This window comes from Pongo abelii, chromosome 11 (assembly GCF_028885655.2).
Source record: "Pongo abelii isolate AG06213 chromosome 11, NHGRI_mPonAbe1-v2.0_pri, whole genome shotgun sequence".
NCBI classification, from domain to species: domain Eukaryota; kingdom Metazoa; phylum Chordata; class Mammalia; order Primates; family Hominidae; genus Pongo; species Pongo abelii.
In genome coordinates this window covers 140,583,823-140,607,315 of record NC_071996.2, presented here as the reverse complement: position 1 = coordinate 140,607,315, position 23,493 = coordinate 140,583,823, and the positions used below count along the sequence as shown (strand labels likewise).

Below are 23,493 nucleotides of genomic sequence, written 5' to 3'. Positions count from 1 at the left end.
CATTGATTTCAAAGCTCGGAGCATCTCAGCGTAGCCTTATGTCAGAGTCACCAAAGTCACCTTAGGTTGATGCGAGCCTCCTGCCAGTGGACTCTTCCCACAGTGCCTAGCCCAGCCACCTTGAAAATAGGATGTGATCAGTAAGCTTTCTCAAAGGGATGACTTATACTTTCCTAGAAAAACTAGGCTTTGGAGTTGCTTAATGGAAAGTCAATATTCAGTGAGAAAAGAAACATAACGATGTTGGGAATAAAAAAGAATTAATCATGTATTTTGAGGGAACCAAGCAGAGATGGTCATGTTTTTCCTAGGCAGTTAATAGCGGTGCGTTTGAGAGCCCAGGCTTGAGAATCCTGGCATTGACCACGTGACCTTGAGCAAGGCCATAGCCCCTCTCCGAGTCTATGCCTGCACCTGTAAAACTATGGTTAACAGCCAGGCTGCAAGGTAAGGCTGTCTTAAGCATTGCGTTGGATTATTCTTGGCTCAGGACATGGGCAAAAAAATGGTGATTTTTGTTAATTATAGGAATGCTAGGTTGGGATGCCCACAACCTTATTCACACAGGGTTTTAAGACATGTCTTTTTTATCTTTGATAGTGGAAATCAAGCATTATACTTAACTTGAGGGAATGCAGTCTTGGGAAATAATTTCCAATGTTCTTCCCTCCAAAGTAGAGGTGAGAGGTTCAAGCCAGACATGGACGTCTGGAGAACTTCGGTGCAATCTCAGTCTTTCCCACCAGGGGGCGCTGTGGCACCATGCAGGATCCTTAATTTCCCACTGGCTGAGGGAACGAGGCAGGCCTTGGGTTGGGCATAACTTTTCCTCCTCTCTTTATTTTTCCTTTTCCCAAAAATTACTTTGTAAGTGGCAGTCCCTTTAAGTGTGCTTTCAGGGAGTCCCTCTCCAGGTGCTATATGTTTGTCTAAGTCTTGACAGGCTTCCTCGGGCTGCATCCCCTTCTTGGCTCCATCCCGAATCAGGTGGTCCAAGCCGAGTGGACCTCGTCCTTGTCCGTGAGGCTGGGAGAAAGGTCGTGATCAGCCCGAAGCATCCATGGGAAAACTGGATGAAGTTCCCGGGAGAGTAGGAGGGGAAGGTATCAGGAAGGCTTTCCTCTGGGCACCCCTAGGTCTTTGCGCTGGGAAGGGCGTTCTGGCAGGAAGCACAGTCCAGTCTCTACAGAAACGCCAGGCGCTTCTACGGCAGGTTCCCGGGGAAACAGACTTTTTGTTTATCATAACTTTCCACGGCGTTCATGGCCTTCTCAAAGGGGTGTGTGAGCCCCAGGGGTACTGAGTCCCTGGCCTATAGAAAACCTCCATGGCCATAGGAGAGGCCGACAGGAACCAGCTTGAGGCTGTTGCATGTCTTGGGAGGTACCTGTCTGATAAGAGTTGAGGACGCTTTTTAAACTGGATTTGGCTGGATTTGAATGACCATTTATTAAGCTACCTCATTTGATTCATCTGCAATACTCATGACACCAAATGAAGAACCGAGGTTCAGAGAAGTCAGATAACTATCCCAAGGTCACACAACTCTCAGAGATTTAAACTCAGGGCTCTCTGACTCCAAAGCCCATGTTCTCAGCAGCACTGCACAGATTGAGGAGGCCCCACAGCACCAATGAGTGTTCACCCCAGTTATGTCCAAACTCCTGGGGATCAGTGCCAGAGACAGCCTGGAAATGGCTTTATAAACCCAGTCACAGCAGAATATCTGAGGCCACACTGTGAATCCATGTTCTTCCTGATAACCCTTTCAATTTCAAATGGCCTCCACACTGGGATCCACTCTGCCTACTCCCCCATTCCAAGTTCTACTCATTCCCACCCATGTCTGTTTTTCTCCTTCCAAGAGCCATTTTCTTATTAAGCACCTACTGAGTGCCAGACCACTAAGTGCTGGGATACAGCAGCAAATACACTCAGCCCTCACAATGGAGTGAACCATATTGCCTTAAGGAATTCCTTTAGTTCTCTTGGGGTTTTCTAGAATTTACTAGTCTATTTCTTTATCAATTAAGATTGCATATCAATCCCAAAAATTAGCAGATTAATACAACAGACATGGGTTATCTCATGCTTTTTGTGGCTCAGGAATCCTTGTGTAGCTTAGTTGTGTTCTCTCTATCAGGGTACTCATGAGGCTGTGATTAAGGTGTTGTCTGGGGCTGTGGTCTCATCTCAAGGCTCAACTGGGGAAGGATCCCCTTCCAAGATCACCTATATGGTCGTTGGTAGGATTCATTGTACCCTTCCCCAGCAGGACTTCTGCTGATATTCTGGGGGAAGGGTACACAAAATGTTGCCGATGAAAAAGAGTCAAACTCTGTAAAATATTTGAAGAGATTTATTCTGAGCCAAATGTGAGGAATCATGACCTGTGACACAGCCCCGGGAGGTCCTGAGAACATGGGCCCAAAGCGGTTGGGTTTTATACATTTTAGAAAAACATAAGGTATCAATTAATACAGGTAAGATATGCATTTGTTTGGTCTGGAAAGGTGGGACAACTCAAAGCACGGTGGGGGTGTGCTTATATGTCATAGATAGATGAAAAGATTTTCTGATTGGCAATTGATTATTATATTATCTAAAGACCTGGAATCAATAGAAAGCAGTATCCAGGTTAAGATAAGGAGCTGTGGAGATCAAGGTTCTTATTATGGAGAATAGATGGTATATGTCTCTTATTAGGCCTTAAAAGGTGCAAACTCTTAGTTAATTCTCTCCTGGATCAGGAAAAGATCTGAAAAGGGGAGATGATTCTGTATAGAATGTAGATTTTCCCCACATGAAACAGCTTTCCAGGGCTATTAAATATATGTTAAAGGAATATATTTTGGGGTAAAATGCTTTGATTTCTTTCAGTGCCTGCTATCTGTCATGTGATGGTATATTAGAGCCAGGTTATCTTATTGCTACAAAGAGTCTGTTTTGTCCATCTTTTTTTTTTTTTGAGATGGAGTCTCGATCTGTCGCCCAGGCTGGAGTGCAGTGGCACAATCTCGGCTTACTGCAAGCTCCGTCTCCTGGGTTCACGCCATTCTCTTGCCTCAGCCTCCCAAGTAGCTGGGACTACAGGCACCTGCCATCACGCCCAGCTAATTTTGTTTTTGTATTTTTAGTAGAGATGGGGTTTCACCGTGTTAGCCAGGATGGTCTTGATTTCCTGACCTCATGATCCACCTGCCTCGGCCTCCCAAAGTGCTGGGATTACAGGCATGAGCCACCACGCCCGGCCCCTGTTTTGTCCATCTTAACATTCCTGTTTTAATGTTAATGCTGGCTAGTTGTGCCTGAATTCCAAAGGGAGGAGAATATAATTTGGCATGTCTGAACCCCCCTTCCCATTATGGCCTGAACCGGTTATTCAGGTTTACTTTGGCATGCCCTTAGCTGAGAGGGGGATTCAATTCAGTCAGTTGGGGGGCTTAGAATTTTAGTTTTGGCTTACCAAGGTTTCAGCTGTGGTACATGGGTCATCATTGTTTTACTCTTTGAACTTTTTTGTGTGTCTTTTAATATTTCATAATGAATGTTTTTAAATGAAAGTATTTTAAAAATAAACCTTATGGTATTTGTGCATGACTAGACAGACACATCAGTGGAATAGAATAGAAAGTCTAGAAATAACTCAAGTACATATGGAAATTTAGTATATGATAAAGATGACATTTCAAGTGCTGGAAAAGTGATTGGCTTTTTGATAAATGATGCAGAGAAAATTAAATAAACATATCTCACATGATACACAATAAACTCTAAATGAATTAGAAATGTAAGTGTAAAAGATGACATCAAACAAGCACTCGGAGGCAACATGAGTGAATTCATCTATGGGGAAAAGCTTTTTCATTATGACTCAAAATCCAGATGAGATGCCAAGAAAGGAAAAAATGAACAAAATTGGACATATAAACATTGCAAAGAAATTTATTGTCTTAGTTCATTTTCTGTTGTCTATAACAGAATACTTGAAACTGGGTAGTTTTTAAAGAAAAGAAATTTATTTCTTACGGTTATGGAGGCTGAGACGTTGAAGGTCAAGGGGCTGCATCTTGTGAGGGCCTTCTTACCATTGGGGACTCTCTGCAGAGGCCCAAGTTGGGGCAGGACATCACATAGTGATGGAGCTGAGTGTGCTAGCTCAGGTTTTTCCTCTTCTTCTTGTAAAGTCACCATTTACCCATTAATCCATGAATGGATCAATCTATTTAAGAAGGAAAAACCTTAATGACCCAATCATCTTTTAAAGGCCCTACTTCTCAATACTGCCATATTAGGGATTAAGTTTTAATATGAGTTTGGAAAGGACAAATATTCAAACCATAGCACCTATGTATGCACAAAAAAATTGCCATAACTACTGTTTTTAAAAACATAGTGGAAAGTAGCTGCAATGTATATCAGAGACACTGGGTTAATTTCACTAATAAATAAAGAATTCTTAAAGATTGAGGAAAGACAAGTGAGGAACTGCCATGCTGATGATAGTATAGTTTTTGAAACTCTCTGAATTCCCCCATAAGAATAGACAGAAAACTAGATACAGAATCAGAAAGCCGTGGATGACATAAACAATAAAGCTAGGTCACGAGGCATTCTTAGGAACATCAAAATATAAGCAGATGGGAATAAACCATTAACAACCTGAAGATTTGTAAGTTTGTGTGTTTGTGCACGAAATAACATAAGAAAGCAACAGGGCTGAGAAGGGGAGAACCCCAAGATAGCCCAAAGGTTTTCACCATAAAGCATATAAAGATGATTTGAGCACAGCAGCTGAAGCTGAGAGGGGCATTGCCAACTTTAGTAGCAATGATTGCAGTTGTCGCTGCTAAAGTTTGAAGGGACCAGAGCTGTCTAGACCCTGTTGACCCTCAAAATTACCTACTAGGGCTTTCTTCCGGGACAGAGCCCCATGCCCAGAAGAAACATCTAGGGGTGGAATAAACAGTTTGAAGAAAAGGGACAGTTGAGAAACAGGAAAGAGAGGGTTCAGATACGGCTGGAAGAAGGAAACAGCCAGGAAATTTCTAAAGCCAAGCTGCATGTTTTTAAAACACACCACAAAAATACACAGCAGAGGGAGCTCTGTGGTGTCAGAAAAGCTGGTGAGCCATGATTCTTTCTAAATGGTCCAGGAAACAACACCACATAAAAATGAACAACAGAAACAGATTAATGGAAAATCCCATACAGATTCTATATAAAAAATTGAGGAAAATAGACCAAAAACCCACTAGAAAGACGGGCAAACACATGAACAGATTATCCCCCACCAGTGTACAAATGAATACATAAGAAAAAATGTTCATCTTTATCCATAACATAAAAGACTGAGATATTGGTTTTCACACATCAGACTGGCAAAAATTCAAAAGCTTGACCACAAGCTGCATTACTGTGTCTGTGGGGACAAAGCTGCTCCCTTTCATCCTCGGGGGAGAGCAACATGGTACCGTTCCATGAAGGGGAGCTTGACACCATATAACCACCATATGCCTTTCCTGTAAGAGGTTGAAGAGTGTTTCCCCCCAAATTCATGCTCACCTGGAACCTGTGAATGTAACCTCATTTAGTTATAGGGTCTTTGCAGAAGTAATCAAGTTAAGTGAGGTCATACTGAATTAGGGTGGATATTAAGCCCAATATGACGGGTGTTGTAAGAATTGAAGAACAGACACGGACACACAGGGAGATGTTTATGTGATGACAGGGGCAGAGGATGGATCGATGTGTCTACAAGCCAAGGAATGCCCGGGATTGCTGGCGACACCAGAAACTGGAACAGGCAAGGAAGGATTCTTCCCTGTAAACTTCCTGGAGAGTACAACATGGCTGACTCCTTGATTTTGGAATTCTAGCCTCCAGAGCTGTGAGAGAATAAGTTTCTGTTATTTTTAACCACAAAGCTTGTGGCACTCTGTTACGGCAGCCTCAGGTAACAAATACATTTACCCTTTGGCCCAACAAACCTCTTCTACAAAGTAGCATTCACAATTTGATTCACTAAGGCGTTATATGTAATTGAAAACAGCCTAAATGCTGAGACATAGAAGATTGGTTGAACTATGGCACATTCTCTCAATAGAGTGCTATATAGCTTTAAAAAGGAGTGAACAATATCATCATCAGCTGTGAAAAATTGACTCGAAAGATGGTGCCCTATGCACGTGCAGCTAATCACATCAAGAGCCTGAGCTGACCTTGCATTTTACTTTGCCCAGTAGAACACAGAAGTGAATTCAGTTCTTTAAGAAAACTAGTCTCTAAAAGGACTGTCAACTTCTACCTTCTCTCTCAGATGTTATATGAAAGATGAGGAAAGATATGGAATATGGCCAGTGCACCTGTAGGGGTGGAGGGAAAGCGTTCCTTCCACCCTCTCTGAAGTTTCACTGAAATGACTGACAATAGACAGAGTCATAGGAGAAAAATGACTTACACATTTATTAAGGTGCATATGGCCATGGGAGTCCTACAAATAGGAGACTCAAAGAAGGGCCAGATGGTTGAGGCTTATATATCCTCTTCATAGGAGACAGGGAAGTGGGGGACTGTAGGAAATTTTAGAGGGGTAGTACATGATTTCTAAGGAAAATGAGTGTGCCCAAGGAATAGATAATAGTCTGGGACAAAGTTCTTCTGAGTTCTGGGGCAGATGGCAGGAGGGTGAGGGGCAGAACTACGCTGTGAACAAAGGTTGTCTTCTTATGCAGATAAAGTCTCCCAGGTAATCTCTTGGAGCTGTTCTCAGAAGAATAGGTGAAAAGTCTGTCTGGCATGGTGATGATTCCCAGTCTCTTCTCTACTCCAGTAGTTAATCTTTCCTGGTTATTTGATGAGATTCCTAGGAAGGGTGTCTTAGGACAATTACATCTCTAGCCAGGCACAGTGGCGAAACTTAGATAGAGAAACTCCAGAAAGAGTCCTTGCTGGTGCTTCAGGAAAAAAAGAGGATCAGATAGACTAGACAGGGGGTTGAAAGGAGACTGGAGAGAGACCTTAGTTCTAAGGCTTATTTTTGAGGCCTTTTAATTTCCTTTAACTCAAAAACCCTCAGCATACCAAAGTGCCATATTTTGGGGTACTGTTTTCTGAGCCTCAACTCACCCAAGAATGTCTTGAGGTATCATGGTCAAGGACATTGAAATCATGGTCTCTGGCAAGTGTAACCCTGAGGGAAGACAGAAAAGCCCCTGACTCTCCTGGCCAGGGGTAAGGAATGTGGTGGGGGCATTTAAGATCATGTAAGTCCTGGCAGGGCATGGTGGCTCATGCCTATAATCCGAGCACTTTGGGAGGCCGAGGTGGGAGGATCATGAGGTCAGGAGACCGAGACCATCCTGGCCAACATGGTGAAACCCTGTCTCTACTAAAAATAGAAAAATTAGCCAGGCATGGTGATGTGTGCCTGTAGTCCCAGCTACTTAGGAGGCTGAGGCAGGAGAATCGCTTGAACCCAGGAGTTGGAAGCTGCAGTGAGCTGAAATCACGCCACTGCACTCCAGCCTGGGTGACAGAACAAGACTCCATCTCAAAAAACAAAACAAAACAAAACAAAAAACATCATGTAAGTCCTTCAGTCCCACTCTGTACCACCCACAATGACCTTCTGGTTGGAAGTTGGTTCTCAGGAGGCCATCCACAGGCAGGAATGGACTGGTGGGAGGTGTCTGGTTAATCTGAGAACTGACATGGGTCTTCAGCTGCCACCGTCTGCTGAGGTTCTGTCCTGAGGCTCTCTGGAGGGCCCAGTCACACCCAGCCCTCCAGCCTGTGAAGTCAAGGTGCATTTCGTTTTCCTTCCCAGAAGGCTCAAATCCACATGATTTGAATTCTTTGAAGAGTTCAATCATTGGTGACATAATTTGGGTGGATAGTAAAACATTGTACCACTTGCCCAAAGGAAGAGGAAAGTGCTCATGTTTTTACAAACATAATAATTTCCTTTTAGAGCTACTTATTTTGCAATAGTCTATAAGTAGAACTTTGTGGTAAATGACTTTTCTGATATCCACCAGCAAACCCTGTGGCCCGCTCACACACATGCCAGCTTAGATGACTGTTTACAATGTTTTCACTTCCCTATCAAGGGGACAAACCAGGGTGAAGTTCTGAAATTGGAGATGATTGATAACATAGCTCTGGTAAAACAGATGGTCTTCAATGGAATATGATACTGATATTAATTATGGGATTGGAAAATAAAGTTCTTTACAGAAAGTGAGTAGGCCAAAGTGGCATTATACATACAATTTTAGGATTTTGATGATTTTGCTGTTTTGTTAAATAGCAATCTCATTGCAGAATTTAAATGTAATTGCTCCTATCCTAGAGCCCTGTTCTCCTAAAGGGAGGTCAGTAGCTGGTTGTGTAATAAGGATTCTGGTTGGCCTTTGTGGCAGGTTCCTCAAAAGAATCTCTAAACCTTAGGATTACCTCGCCCGGTAATCTAATCTGCTTTCTTTCTGTCAGTGGAGCTGGAAGGAGCCGAGAGGTCAGTGAGGCATTAGCCCGGCCTTGAAGACATCAGCTCCACCGAGCAGCAAGCGGGCCCCAGTGGTCAGTCTCTGCTCTGCCTGGAGGGGGAAAAGGGTGGGGATGTATTTTGGGGCTGAAGCTTACACCCCAGTGCTTCCCTGAGAAGCCCCGATGCTATGGGCCAAGATAGGGTCCCGGCTGCAGGCGGGCTTCCTGCGTGGGCTCACGTGAAGTCACACAGCTGGTGTCTCGTTGTCCATTGTTGACACAGTTTCCTCGAGGTTGGCTCCCTCTCAGACAGGCCCTCCGCCCAGTACTGCAGCAGTGACAGCCTCGCCTCTTCTCAGGCTAGTCCAGCAGGAAGGAGGGAGAGGCTCTTTCTGGGGAGTCCCAGCCCCGGCAGTGTCATGTGCCCACCTGGACCAGTCACTGCGGTGACGGTAGTGAGATGCTCTGATTGGCTTAGACCCAGGTCATGTAATCGACCCTGCCCAGAGTGCCCGGGCTTAGAGGCAGGGTGGAGTGCTTTCCCAACTTAAGTGTGGATGGAGTTACCAGGTGAATCCATCGTAGGCGTCAAGATCAGCGGATGACAACCAACATTTGTAGAGTGGTCACTGCCTGCAATAGGGATAACGATGTCCAACCTCCGAGCTGTTGAGCGAGTTCAATGAATTAATACGTGTAAAGTACTTAGAACAGTGCCTGGTGCACAGCAAGCTCTCAGCAAATGTCCACTGTTTGCCAAGCAGCAGTCTTAGCTCCTCTTGCACCATATTACTTCATCCTTACAGCAGCCCCATCAAGTGAGTGCTATTTTCTCCACTTTACAAATGAGGAAACCAGGGCTCAGAGGGGTTAGGTAACTTACTTGAGGTCACCCAGCTAGTGAGAAATGGAGTCAAGATTTCAACCAGGACAGTTTGACCTCAGAGTGTGGGTGCTTAGTCCTTCCACAGTGCTACTGCAAGAGGGATGCCCATTCTGTATAGATGCCCGTTCTATATATTAGAGCCAATGGCAGTAGGCTGGACAGAAGTGTATTTAAAACACCCCATAATATAATGGTATAAATGGGATTCTCCCAGTGGTCAATTTTCACCCTGGTTTTAATTTGGAAACCCTTTAAAACTACATTAATGCTTTTCAGATACAATTCTGAAACATGAGGACTAGAAATACCTTCCTGTCATCCCAGCAGCCAGAAAGAGTTAATGTAGCTTCCAAGGCTTTGTAACTTACAACGAGGGAGGAACTTACATGCTGGGAAAGTGTAATTCAGTGAATAATGGGAATCTGGATTAATTCCCAAATAAAGTTGTTATCATAAGAATTTATGAAGAGGGAGAAAAGACATTTAGCAGAATCTCCAGGGGCAGATATTAGACATGAAAATCAAACTTTGCAGTGCTTTAAATGTTATTTATCACGTCTTTTTCTTTTCTGCGTCTGGCGTCTGGAGCCCCAGGCCTGTGATCATATTGTTTTAAATGGACAGGATCACAAGTGGCTGCTCTCACGTGGAAGTAAGGTCAGGGAAAGACAAATGAGGCACAGATGAGACACGAATGTGTTCTGTGTTTGTGAACACGGAACACAGGATGTAGGTGGTATGCCAGCTCAAGTTCAGCCCTGAAAACCCTTTTCTGGGAGCTTAACATCAGGATTTTTTCATTAAGTCAATCAGAGGATACTGGGAAGTTAAACAAAGTAGTCCTTTCCCCCCTTTATCTACTTGCATCCCAGGATCAGTGGGGCTTAACTGTGTGTGAATTGGGGTGATGAGGTGTCAGCTTTTGTTCATCCCCTGCAGGGGTCCTGGTCAACTTCCAGGAGAAACCTTCAGCCAAGAGACATGGGGAGCTGCTTCCCATCTAAACAGAAGCCAAGCCAAAACAACTGTCATTGTGAGCTCAGCCGGGGTCAGCGTGTGCCATGCTGTCATTGCGTGGGGTTTCAGGGAGGCCCCTAATGACACCAGTAATTCCTTCCAGCAGGTTGCAAATCCTGAGATTCCTTCAAAACTAGTCCATTGGAGGCCAGGCATGGTGACTCATGCCTGTAATCCCAACACTTTGGGAGGCTGAGGTGGGTGGGTCACATGAGGCCAGGAGCTCGAGACCAGCCTCACCAACAAGGCGAAACCAGGTATCTACTAAAAGTACAAAAATTATTGGGGCATGGTGGTGCACGTCTGTCATCCCAGGGAACCCAGGGAACTGAGTTCAGCCAGCAACCTAGCGGAGCAGGGACGGGCCTTCCCCAGAGCTCCAGGAATGGATGCAACTTGCCGATACTTAGATTTTAGTCCAGTGAGATCTGTACTGAACTACTGACCTGCAGAACAGATCACAAACTTGTGCTGTTTTAATCCACAACGTTTATGGCAATTAGTTACAGCAATCAAAGATTCACACAGGGGTACAGAGGAAAGCTGTGCCTGCCTCAAAGTGGCCCCATAGCCTGAGCCCTGTGGTGAGAGGGCTTTGGGCAGAGCATGATGGAGCAGTTTTTGGGTGTGCCCAGGTTCCCAGGTATGATGCCCAGTGGGTGACAGGGCGTTTTACCTACCTTGGTACGGAGGGCAGCCTGGCCACAGCAAGGACAGGTGCTCAACACTGTGGGGTCCTCAGGAGTCTGCCCCGAATGTTCTCCCAGAGGGCATCTGCAGCCATGATGGAAGGGGGTGCAGCCCTCCTTGGCTCTGTGACCAGCAGGTGGTAACAAAGAGAGCTCAAGAAAAGATGCTCAGAGATGCACAAAGCTAACTGCCGGACTTGGCAGGGCAGCTTCGCTGCTGCTTTACATGGAAGGAGTTAGAAACTAGTAGAACTTGAGTATCTACAGCAAGCTGATCATGTTAGGGAAATTCAAGATAAATAAGCACATTTTCAACCTCTGTAAGCCTCGGTATCCTCATCTGTACAATGGGAAAAATAATAGTTCCCAAAGAGTTATTATGAGAATGAATTAAACACCATGAGCCCAGGTGCCTGCCTATACCCGGTGCGTGGAGCCACCTTGTTCGGGTTCCTTCCTCCATCTCCCCGTCTTGTCTCTGACTGTGCTTTATTCTGGGATGACGCCCTGGCTCTACCTGTTTGCTTCAGACCTTGGCAGAGCTTATCATGGCACTTCACGAGGCACCTTTGGTTGTCCAACGTGGAGCTATGCCAGCATCTGCAGTCGCCTTGGGTGAGACGCCTCCACTGCTCCCGGGTGCAGGAATGTTCTTCATGTGGAGGGATGCGGAGTTTCCCGGTGGGTGGGGCAGCACTTTCCTTGCTGCAGGTGTTTGTGGTTGAAGTCGACTGTGATTATAGACTAGGGGTGGCGGGCTGCTGGGAGGGTTCCTGTTCTGGGGATTGGCCAGACCCGCTACGTTATGCCGAAAAAATCCCAGCAAGTTGCTGAAGAGGGGTGTAGGAGTGAGGAGAGAGAGATTTTGAGCAAAATGGGCATGTGGAAGGACTGTGTGTGTGGGCGCTGTGTAGGGCAATGGTCCCCCGGAGGTGGCCCCAGAGAGACCGTGTGGGTGGCACAGCGGCTGTAATAAGACACCTGGGCCTTGGGCTCAGGCCAGCAACTTAATGTTCAGTCTTAATTCCAGAAAGTGGGATGAGCCTACTGGGGCAAGCCTGAGATGGGTCTGAGCCCTCGAGTGGGAAGGGTCTGGTAGGGTGGGAAGAAGGCAGGATGGGCTGGGGAGGAAAGTCCAGCCCGAGTGTGATAACCAGGTTTCAGCAAGCACGGGGACCCTGACATTGTGTTCTTGGGAAATGCAACAGGCAGACCACAAGGTGGTGCTCACTACAAAAGAATTCCAGGACCAGGCAAAACCCGGAGAGTGCCAGCTTTTTATTCACCCCGGATTTACGAAAACAGCAATATGGACAAAAGATATGAGGCTCTCCTGGGCATGCTTTCCCTTTTCTTCTTTTATGGTGTTTTTCTAGTTTGTTTCAGGCAATCTCGCCCTGCATTATTGGGAAGTCTTGTCCAGAACAGTTGGTGTCTTCACAGTGACCGCAAGCACTAATGAACACACACACACACATACACACACACACATACACACACACCCTGCGATAGGTGGCTTTCTAGATCGATACCCCCACCTCAGGGCACTGAGAGGGGTAAAGTCAGAGCCGGGCAGGGTGTCCTTCAGGATGTGACCCTGTGATTTTGTCCTCGTCCTGAAATTCTCAGGATAGGGAGGATTTCAGTTTGATGCAAATACTCTATTTCTATAACACATATTTTTGCTTTTTTGTACCACACAATCCTCTATCGTCTCTCACTTTCCCCACACACTATTACATGCGTCATTAGCTCTCAAGATCTTGCCAAGACAAGCAGCTCCCCTTCAGCTGTTGAGAGCGATATGGGACTCACCCTGCCCAGCACATTGCCGTGAGGACACGAGGTGAAGCCCGGGGGGCGGGGGCAGAGGTGCGCTGGGAAGGAGCCAGACCTTGTGAACTTTGCACACAAGAGTGTTTTGTATCTGTGTGGAAACTCACATAAACAGCAAATTATCATAGTTTTTTCCCTCTTATGTCTCTTGGTGTATTGTATATGTGTGAATGTGTGTAAATAAAATGTTAATTTCAGTGCAGTCTGAGATACCCTCACTGAATGAATCCTGCCCACCTCTCCAGGCCAGGCTGATTCAAGGAGGCCCTGCCCGGCATCCTTCCTGCTCCACCAGCCATCACGACGCCACCTTCCATGAGTTCCATTTCCAGGACTGGCCCATCTGGGCATCACAGTCCCAACCACAGTGCGTGTTTGGTCCCTGGGGCTTCCTGGATAACTTGGAGCTTTGTGAGAACGCCAAAAGGATTTCTTCTGAAGAACCAAACCCGTGTTTCATAGGCGACACGCAGTTTGCTCCTTTCAACATGCACACAAAGCACACATGCATGAAACAGCAAACGAGAGCAGCCTTGGCATGATCTGAGAGTCTGCCAATCCCTTCCTCACCAGAGCAGGGCTCAAAACCATACTCCTCACATCCTCGGATTCTGGGGTGCAGCCCTCAGGGACAGCTTGGGGTTGAGGCCAGAACATGGCTGGCAGGGCCCAGAGCTTCTCAACTGACACCACCTGGCACCACCTGGCACATGGCTCAGAGCCGTTGGGGCTGGCCAAGGGTTGCTTTTCCAGTATGGTTTGCTCATTTTCTTTTGCTGCTCTTGTTCTCGCTCTCAACTGCACTCTCTGCTCTGTCCCTGCTCCTCAAGGGTTTCAAGATCAAGATGCTTATTGTCGAGAACTGTCTTCCTTTCAAAAATGGCTTATAGTTCTGGCCACCAAATGCAGGATTTTAGCTACACTGCCACATCATTCAACATTTCAAAAACAAACAAAAATAGTTCACATTATTATAATTTTCCATTTGCTAATGGGCAAATAAGAGTTGAAAGTGCAGCTGCCTGCCGAACACCTTGACAAAATCTGCAGAGAAAAGGTTTCTTTTCTGATTTTAGGCAGGAACTAGAAAATGCTGTGCCTCATGACTCCTGTAGACGCTCCACCACCACTGAGCTGGGCTTCACTTTATAGCGGGCTCATGGGTTCCATTTAAAATATTAACCCTCAGCAGAAACTAAAATTTCAGATGGATTTAGAGTTTCCTATGGGTGTCGCTTCACATGTCATCTGGAGAAAGCCCCCTGTGCAGTCTTTCCAACTTTCCACAGATAAAGATGAAAATAATGCAAGAGGAAAATGGAGATGACGGCCTTTCCTTAAGGCAGAAACTGGGAAGAAGGGATGCCTGAGAGGAGCAAAAGGACCAGATGCCATGAATGGCCTCAGTGTGAAACGCAGAGGGCCTCAGTTTGTGTCCCAGCACAGAGACTGCCTACACAAAGTTTTGTTCTTGTTTGTGTTTTTAACTTTTCTCCCATCCCCTGACGGAGACACCTGTGCCTGAGCTCCAGGGGAACTCGGCAGCGCCCACACTCCATTCCTTGGATGCTTCTGTGAGTTGAGCAGAATGCCTTTCTTCTCATTTCTATCAATCGCCTCTCTTTGCTCTCAGCCCACTCACTTCCTCATCTGCTACACCTCAGCCAAGATGTGCTATCACAGAAACAGGAAGGAGGGGCTGCTGAGGACCCCAGGAATGCAGCCTCAGGAGTCACCATGCAGATGAGAAGGGAGGAGTCCTCACATTCGGGCAGCCTGGGAACTGGGATGTGTTCCATTCAGTGACAGCTCCAAGCACCCTGAAGCCGTGACAGTGGAGGAGGCAAGGCAAGACCCCTCCTGCAGAACAGCCATCCACAGGGGAGATCTGGCGAGGAGTAGGAATCGGGTAGTTTTACCCTAGGTCCCCTAAGAAGCGGTGCAAAGAAATGGATCAAATAGGCAAGCATTTCATCAGGGAAAATGCCTAAGAGAAATGGGGGGGAAGCGGGTGGAACTGGAATAGCCTTCAGACTGTGGTGTGAGTCTGACCCCAGTGAAGGAGAGAGGAGGGATGGCTGCGAGGAGGTGGCCCCAGGAAAGTTCTGCAAAGCCACCGGGCATCCTCAACCCTGAACCAGAGGACTCAGCCCAGCCTCTCCCCAGAGTGGACCTGCCCTGCCTTGCTCAGCCACTGGCTGGGAGCAGCCTGTGGGAAACGTGGCTCCATGCGAATATTTAACAGTCAATAAGCCACAGCTGAGGAAACATGGCCACACAACCGTATTAGTCCATTCTCGCACTGTTACAAAAAATACCTGAGACTGGGTAATATATAAAGGAAAGAGGTTGAATTGGCTCACAGTTCCACAGGGTGTACAGAAAGCATGGCAACATCTACTTCTGGGGTGGCCTCCGGGAGTTTTTACTCATGGTGGAGGCAATGAGGGAGCAGGCATCTCACCTGGCAGGAGCAGGAGGAAGAGAGAGAGGGGGGAGGTGCCACACTTTTTTTTTTTTTTTTTGAAAAGGAGACTTGCTCTGTCGCCCAGGCTGGAGTGCAGTGGCATCATCTCAGCACACTGCAACCATTGCCTCCTGGATTCAAGCGATTCTCCTGCCTCAGCCTCCCAACTAGCTGGGATTACAGGCACGTGCCACTACGCCCGGCTAATTCTTTTATTTTTAGTAGAGATGGGGTTTCACCATGTTGGCTAGGCTGGTTTCGAACTCCTGATTGCAAGTGGTCCACCTGCCTCGGCCTCCCAAAGTGTTGGGATTACAGGCGTGAGCCACTGCTCCCAGCCTACACACGTTCATACAACCAGATCTTGTGAAAACTCTGTCACTATACAGTACCAAGGGGAGATGGTGGTAAACCATTCATGAGAACTCTGCCTCCATGATCCAGTCACCTCCCCCAGGTCCTCCCCGACACTGGGGATTACAATTCAACATGAGATTTGGGAAGGGACGCAGAGGCAAACCATATCAACAACCATTTGGAAAGTCATATGCAATGGGAGAGAGAAATCGTGGGAAATAATATAAAATGAATTCTTTTCAGCGATGAAATCTGCTGACATCAAGATAAATATATATATACATGCATATATATATATACACACATATATATTTAATATGAAGTCTGCTTCAAACTCAAACAATAGAGAGATGGATTTATACATATCTGAAAATGAGCACTATACCTCTATTAAATAGGTAATATTGAAAAATACCCAATGGTATAGAATAATGTTCTAAAATGAAAATAACAGGTGAAAAACAGTAAATACAAAGTAAAATGTCATGTTTCATAAAACACCTAGGTATTGAGCAGACCCATTGGAATGTAACTCCAGTGAATGCATTCCCATCCCGTCACATGACTCCATGAGGTTCTATAAACAAAGACCCTAATCTGTTAACTACTCTTTTGGGTTATAATGTAATCTCCCTGCCAGTGATCTGAATTTTTAAAAAATGGATTATTTCATCTCTAAGGTTTTTGGTCCCTGTCTTTTCTGACCATAGGGGAAAAGTCTGGCAGAAGCAAGCCTTGGCTGGCCATGTGCACCTCATTCCATGCCATTCCAACCGTCGCTGTGCTCCCAGGCTTATGTAATAAGAACCAGTTTTCCCACTTCATGATTTTGCAGCTTAATGGGATGGATATGGTATGGCTTACTTAGAGGCCTAGTCTCATTTTGACAGTCTTTTGTGCACATTACATATTCCAGCCGCTATCATTATTACTGGAAAAGTGAAAGTGGACATTGGCAATGGGTTGGCCTCCACAGAAAGCCATGAGAATCAAACTGTATAAACCAAGCTAGGAACGCCTAGCCAAGTTTATTCTAAAGCATTACCTCGTATTGTTGGACAGCTGTCTTTTGGCTAAAACGGGGGGAAACGTCAATTAAATTCCTATTTTAGGGGTCCGAGTTATAGAACATTAATGAAAGCACTGAGCTGTACTTACTGTATCCATCACCAGGAAGAGAATAATTTAGCTTCTAGACAGGCATAATCACAGACGTACACAGAGGCTGGAAGACAGTGCACACCATTGAGATACGTGTCTCATCTAGTCCACCACATGCAGCCAGAACCAGGCCCCACCACCTGGGTGTCCCTTGTGTCCTGTCCTCTTCCCTTTTCTCTCTGGTCCCCACATTCCTTCCAGAGTTTCTTATACATGGATCGCTCCCAGGCTCCCTTCCATCGGGGGCCAGAGGTTCTCACAGAGCACAAAGAAGGAGACCATTGGCCCCTGGGACCATCAGGGGAATGATCTAGAAGTCAAGCAAAAGTTCTAGCCCTTCAGGGTCTTCAAGGTGAGTCACTTGGGGTGAACCAAACATTTCTCATGTACGCAATGGCTCTCTCATAATGATGATGCTGCATTCTGCTTGCCAAGTCTCCCTTTCTTTACTCTTTGTTACTGAAGATCTTCTTCCTACCAGGAATGAGAGAGTGAAGGGAACAAAAGGTTAGCTGAGAAAACAAGTCCATTTATCCACCTTATATCCCCACTGTGATTGCACGCACCACCCCCATCTCTGGCCTCACTTTTTTCTTAGCCGACTTGTACCCGACTGTTCTAGGGAGATTACAGGGGAAGAAGGCTGAGGTAGAGAGCAGGGCCTCTATACATTTAAGCTCATAGAGATACAAAGCATATGAATATATGGGAATTCAGAAAAGTTCTGTCCAACAGAAATGTAATGTAAGTCACATAGTAACTTTGAGTTTTCCATTAGCTGTATTAAAAACAGAAAATATAAAACAGGTAAAATTAATTTAAATACAGAACTGTCAGCCTGTGGAGTTGTTTCCCCAAGAGAGTTTGGAGTTAGAAAGAGGTATCCAAATCCGGGAGGTTCAATTCCTAAAGTTCTTTGTCCCAGAACTGCTACCTTAAATTGCATAGATCCTGCGACAAGCTCAGCTTTCCCACTCTCTGCTCCATCAGCTCCTAACTCACTTTACTGAAGACCTGTCTCACTTTAGAGTGCATGACCTCTGAGGGCAGCAACCATTTTTAACCTCTGATGCTGTGGGTAACTTGCCCATATTGCTTTCGGGTCATTAAACTTCTTGCACAATTTGAATTGTTATATGAAAATTGGGGTAGACAAGAAAGCTTTCTGGCAGAGCAGATAACTCTCTTGGAGTTAACCATGCCTGCTCTTGTTCATTGAACATGTATGTGAATACTGATACAACAGTTTTCCCATCAATCCTGCCTCAGTTGCTGTCAAAACGAATCAGTCCTCAATAACTGTTATAAGTGTGTTCAAGGCCCTCTTTGCTTTAAGGTGTTGGTTATTGATGGTAGAGAGAGGGTTGAGAATTGAGGTGCTACAACTGCTCCCTAGTGAGAGGTATACTATCTGCTCAGGTTGGGCAGACAGTGTGAGTCATTTCCAAGTTACCTTTTCTGCCTCCAGTGTGTGTGTGTAAGGAGGGTATGATATGCCCAAAGAAAGCCCCACATGCCAGCAGTTCCATTGATAGTCCAATACCCTCAAGTTAGCAACTATCTCCCCCACAATCTCCTTCCCCGAGAGCAGATGACAGCACTTGTCACTCACCCAAACTCCTGAGAATCTCCTGGGATCCAGAGGGTGATGGTTTTTTTCTCCAATTCCTTCCTGTTTTATGTGCCAATTCCCACCACAGCACAGCAAGGTGATGAGAGACCCCAATAAAAGCTTGTGCTTTCTCATTCTTCAAAAATCATGCCTTATATTTTTAATTTTGAGGCCAAGCATAATTTTGACTCTAATTGGTTTCAGGCTTCAATCAGTGACATGACTCATTATCAGGATCCTTCAGTGCAAACTCACAATCCCATCCCCTAGCCCCAGGCTTCCTTTTCCAGCATCCGTGGGAATCCTTTTGTCCTTGATCTTTCCTGTAAGGTATTTTGAAGACTTTGATCTATTAACTCCTCAGCCATCTCCCTCCCCTAATTTTCATTTTTTTCCTGGAATGAACCTTTAGTCTTTTGCAAAATTCCCTTTCCTTCACGGGTGTAACCCTCTGGGCCGGGGAGAGTCCTGGGGCCCCTTCAGCATTTATTGCCATAGGTGCCAGCTATCTCCGTTTGTGCTCAGATTTTTAAATAAACACACAGGGTGCTCAGGTCGATTTGAATTTCAGATAAACAATGAATAAATGTATAACTGAGTACCAAATATCGCATGAAGCATAGTTATGCTAAAAATTTTTCATTGTTTATCTGATATTCAAATATAAGTGGGCATTTGTGTTTGATCTGGCAACCTCACTCTTTGAATTGATCCCTGCCCTTCCCTACTCTGATCACCATCACATAAGATGCCCCCTCTCAGCTCCCTTGCCCTTCAGATCCTGGAATGAATTTGGCTGAGACTGGTGGGCCAGAGGCCAGGAAGAGCCAGGCTGCATCTCCTCTCTGTTCTTCTTGTGGAGTCCCCAGCCGCAGCTGAGTATCTCCATGGCTCTGACTCTGTCTGGATTTTCCTGCCTCTGTTGCAGTTTCCACTGGGTAGTCTGGATCCCCGGGTGCTGCCAGGATTCTCCTCCCTGTACGTGCCCAGCACTGAGGTGGTGGCAGCAGCTGCCCACTTTGCTAGTTTTCCCATTGTCTGCTATCCCCTGTTTAGAGATTCCACTTGCCCAGTACCTGTTTAAGCAATTTCCTGTATTAGATTTCATCTATTTGAAATACATAGTGTGGCTGCTATTTCCCTGAATAGCCCTTGATTGAAAATGGCTTTGCTGTTTATTTCTCCAGTTCTCAGAGCCCCCTCATCCTTTTTCCTTCAGCCTGTCAAACACTGACTTTGCCTATTTCCTCTCTTTTTTTCTCCTCAACTGCCTTTGCCTGTAAAGACGGATCTGTCATAGGCCATACACAAATAATGTGTTATTAGTATTAAAGTGCCAAAAGTTCCTTCTTTGTAAATATCTAAGATGCAAGCCTGTGAAACAATGACACCATCCATCACCTGCAGTCCAATATTGTCATCAGAAAAGTGTAGTCACGGTTCTTGAGGAGAAAAGGAAGAGTTGGGATGGGAGCGAATCCACCTGGCTCTGTTTTCACCATGGAGTGTGCATCCGATCAACTTGTGTGAAACAGAAGAAAGGCTGCACTGTCCTGCTGCAGTGCAATGAGCGGGGCTAACGTTCAGTCTTGGACTCCTGTTCCTTCCCATAGAGGGGCATCCACATATCTGCTCCTCACCAATCCACGACTATAAAATGAAACCACATTTTCAGTTAATAATGAGATGTTAATGTCCCGAGAGATCCCTAATAATTTAATTGCCAAAAAAAGCCGTTCTCAAATTATTTCCAAGTAACATTGACAAGTATCGGAGACAGCTGCCCCGTGTGTTCAGGAGTGGGCCCCGTGATCATCTGGCGAGTCTCCTGGTTATGCCATTCTGCTGCCTCTGCCTCAGTGACTCTCCCGAGGACATGGCTCTACAGGGCCCAGCTGGGATCTGCCTTGGGTGCGCAGAGTCCTCCATGGCCCGCTTTGACTGTGGAATGCACTTGCCCTTAATTCTCCAAAGCGTAGCAATGATCAGCCTGTAGCTTTAAAATTGTATAGAAATTTGTGAGTTAATGGAAGGGAAAAATATTACAAGAAATGCATATGTTACCTTCAGAGCCCGCCGGCTGAAGGCTTCCTCTCCCTGTTCCACATGGCAGGAGCCTGTGGACTCCATTGGTGAATTTTCAAAACATCTGTTTACCTCTGAGTCCAAACCAGACTGGCAAAAGCTCCCACAAACAAATTATGCAATTCCTTACTTTTTGTCCCTAGATTGGCCTCTTCCTGTCACATGTGACACTGGGACCACTCACTCTCGTCAAGAGAAACATGACACTTCTCACAAGGGTGTAGACTAGCTCCCCACGATAATCATGCAATAGCCCTAACATCAATTCATGCACTGAGGTGTTCGTGAATTAATATTAAATAATATTACAGAATGGACAGCAAGGGAATTCAATTCCTTCTTATATCACCCTGAGAGTGGAGCCTACAAATCCTCCTGAGTCTTTGAGATTCTCTGTTCCTGTTATCCTTGAACAAGAAAATGTGCACATGCACACACACACACGCACACACACACCACTAATTTCCCTGAAAGCACAAGAATAAGCAATAATAGATATGCACAGGTCAGTCTAAATGACTATTTATCAAAACAGATTTTTCTATTTTGCAGATGAGAATTTAGAACTCTGCCTACATTTTTAAAAAACATCTCCAGTAACCACCCACAACAATTTACCTCCTTAGAATTATATTATTGGATATTTCCTTCTTAGAAGAGGGTTTTCTTTTTCTCGAGGAAGACACCTCTGTGAACTGTTTAATTATGCAAATATGAGCAAGGATGGTGAGCAGGGCGGTGAGCCCGAAAGGCAAATTCAAATATCTATTCTCGACAGCAGAAGCTGCTAATAACCTAAATAAAAGATATTTTAAATTAAGAAATAATTGGGAGACATAAAAATATATAGTGAGTATTCTTTTAGCCAACCATTAGCTCTAAGTAATGCTAATATACTAACATTTTTACACGTTTGTTTGATGTTTTTATTTTAAATAAGACATAGATAAAGTTCAAACCTCGTTTTATTATCCCCTGGTCCTCTCCTCCAATTTTCTCTTTCCTGATGCATCACCTCCCTTACATTGGCTTAGGTGTTTCTCATACATATGTTTATGTTTCTCTGTATAAAACTGGTATACAGGATACCTTTGCATGTTTTGAAATTATGTAAACGGTTTCAGATGGAATACACTTTTCTTCAAATTGGATTATTTTTACTCAATATTTAATGTCAAGATCTGTGTTACTGCATATAATCCTAATTATTAATCTAGTTCATTTATGAAAGCTGCGATATTCTATCAAATGCACTTGCTTTTCCAGACAAAATGAAGTGATGGGGATTTTATTTACCTTCCTCCCTGAAACAATCAAAACACAGACAAAATATGTGATATAATGTTTTCAAGTCACTGGACATCAAACAATGAAGGGCAGTGAACCCTCTGAGATAGCAAATGAACGATAATGAGGCCTCCAATTGCTCAGCCTGTCTTCCTTGATAGTGTTTCCAGGCTCCTGTTCAGAAAAGGGGGAACCTAGGCAGAGTTCAGTGGAGTCCCTGAGTTGGGGAGACACAACTGAGAGTATAGAAAAATCCCAGAGGCAGGAGCTCACAGGACAGAATGCCAGCAAGGAGTGTGCTGCACAGGAAGAATGACTGGGAGGCATACAGAGGGTGTGGAGGGTCACCACTGAGGGTTCCAGTGAGTACTTATGATCACATGAAAACCTCCCAAGTTTGGGGAAGGAACTACCCAAAAAGACTGGAAGTAACTAGAGCTGACCAAGGCCTGAGAACAGCGCCTGTTTCTATTAGCCAGACTGAAGAACTTCATGATTCACAGGACATTTGGTTTGAATACGCAGAAAGCCTTCCCTTAATCAGTGGAGAATAAGTAGAAATAGACTCAGCATTGTTATGGTCCTACCTAGAAAATCTTAAAAGCCAGACTCAAAAGGATCAATTTATTTCCAGTAACTTAATTGCATCCCAGAATAAAGCTCAATAATATTGAAAGGACTACAGCAACTTTTAGTACCCAACACCAGGCATTCAGGGAAGCAGAAGAGTATAACCCTTAATGGAGAGGTCAGTCCATCAAAATTGACCCAGAACTGGCACCAATGTTAAAATTAGCAGACAAGGACATTAAAATACCAGTATAATAACTGTATTCTATATGTTCAAAAAGTTAAATAGAAGCATGGGAGATATAAAAATGACACAAGACAAACTCCTAGAGATGAAAAAAATACAATGTATAAGACAAAAAATAAATTATAGGATTAGCAACATATTAGACACTGCAGAAGAAAAGCTTGGTAAATTTTAAGATCTAGTAATAGAAGCTATCTAAAATGAAACAAAGAGGGAAAAGTACAGAAAAAAGACTCCAGAACATCAATAAGCTGTGAAATCATGTCAGGGGTTTAATATATATGTAATTGGAATCACCAAAGGGAAGGGGCAGGAAAAATATTTATATAGATAATGGCCAAAATTTTCCAAATTTGATGAACATTATAAACCCATAGATCCAATAAGCTCAGAGAACCTTAAGTATAAGAAGATGTGAAGAAAATTACACGGAAGCACATACTAACCAAATTGGCTAAAACCAATGACTAAGAGAACATCTTAAAAGCAGTCATACAAAAAAGACAAAAGGAAAAGACAGACAAAATAAAGAGGAGGGAAGATAAGGGTGACAGCAGATTTCTCAGAAGAAACAATGCAAGTGAGAAGCCATTGGAGCTGCATTTTAAAAGTACTGAAAGAAAAAAATTGCCAATCTTGAATTCTGTTCCCAGTGAAAATATTTTTCGAAAACAAAGGTGAATAAAGACTTTTTTCAGATTGGAAAAGCAATTCCATCAAGTGAATATATTATAATTTTTCTATTGATGGGCATTTAGGTGGTTTTTGTTGTTGTTTGTTGGACAGCACTGG

The 23,493-nt window shown here is 44.6% G+C and overlaps 1 pseudogene; it reads left to right on the top strand.

The window, feature by feature from the left end:
- Positions 1 to 1,060: 1,060 nt before the first annotated feature.
- On the top strand, positions 1,061 to 23,210 carry LOC112132413 (uncharacterized; annotated as a pseudogene).
- The last annotated feature ends 283 nt before the right edge of the window (positions 23,211 to 23,493 follow it).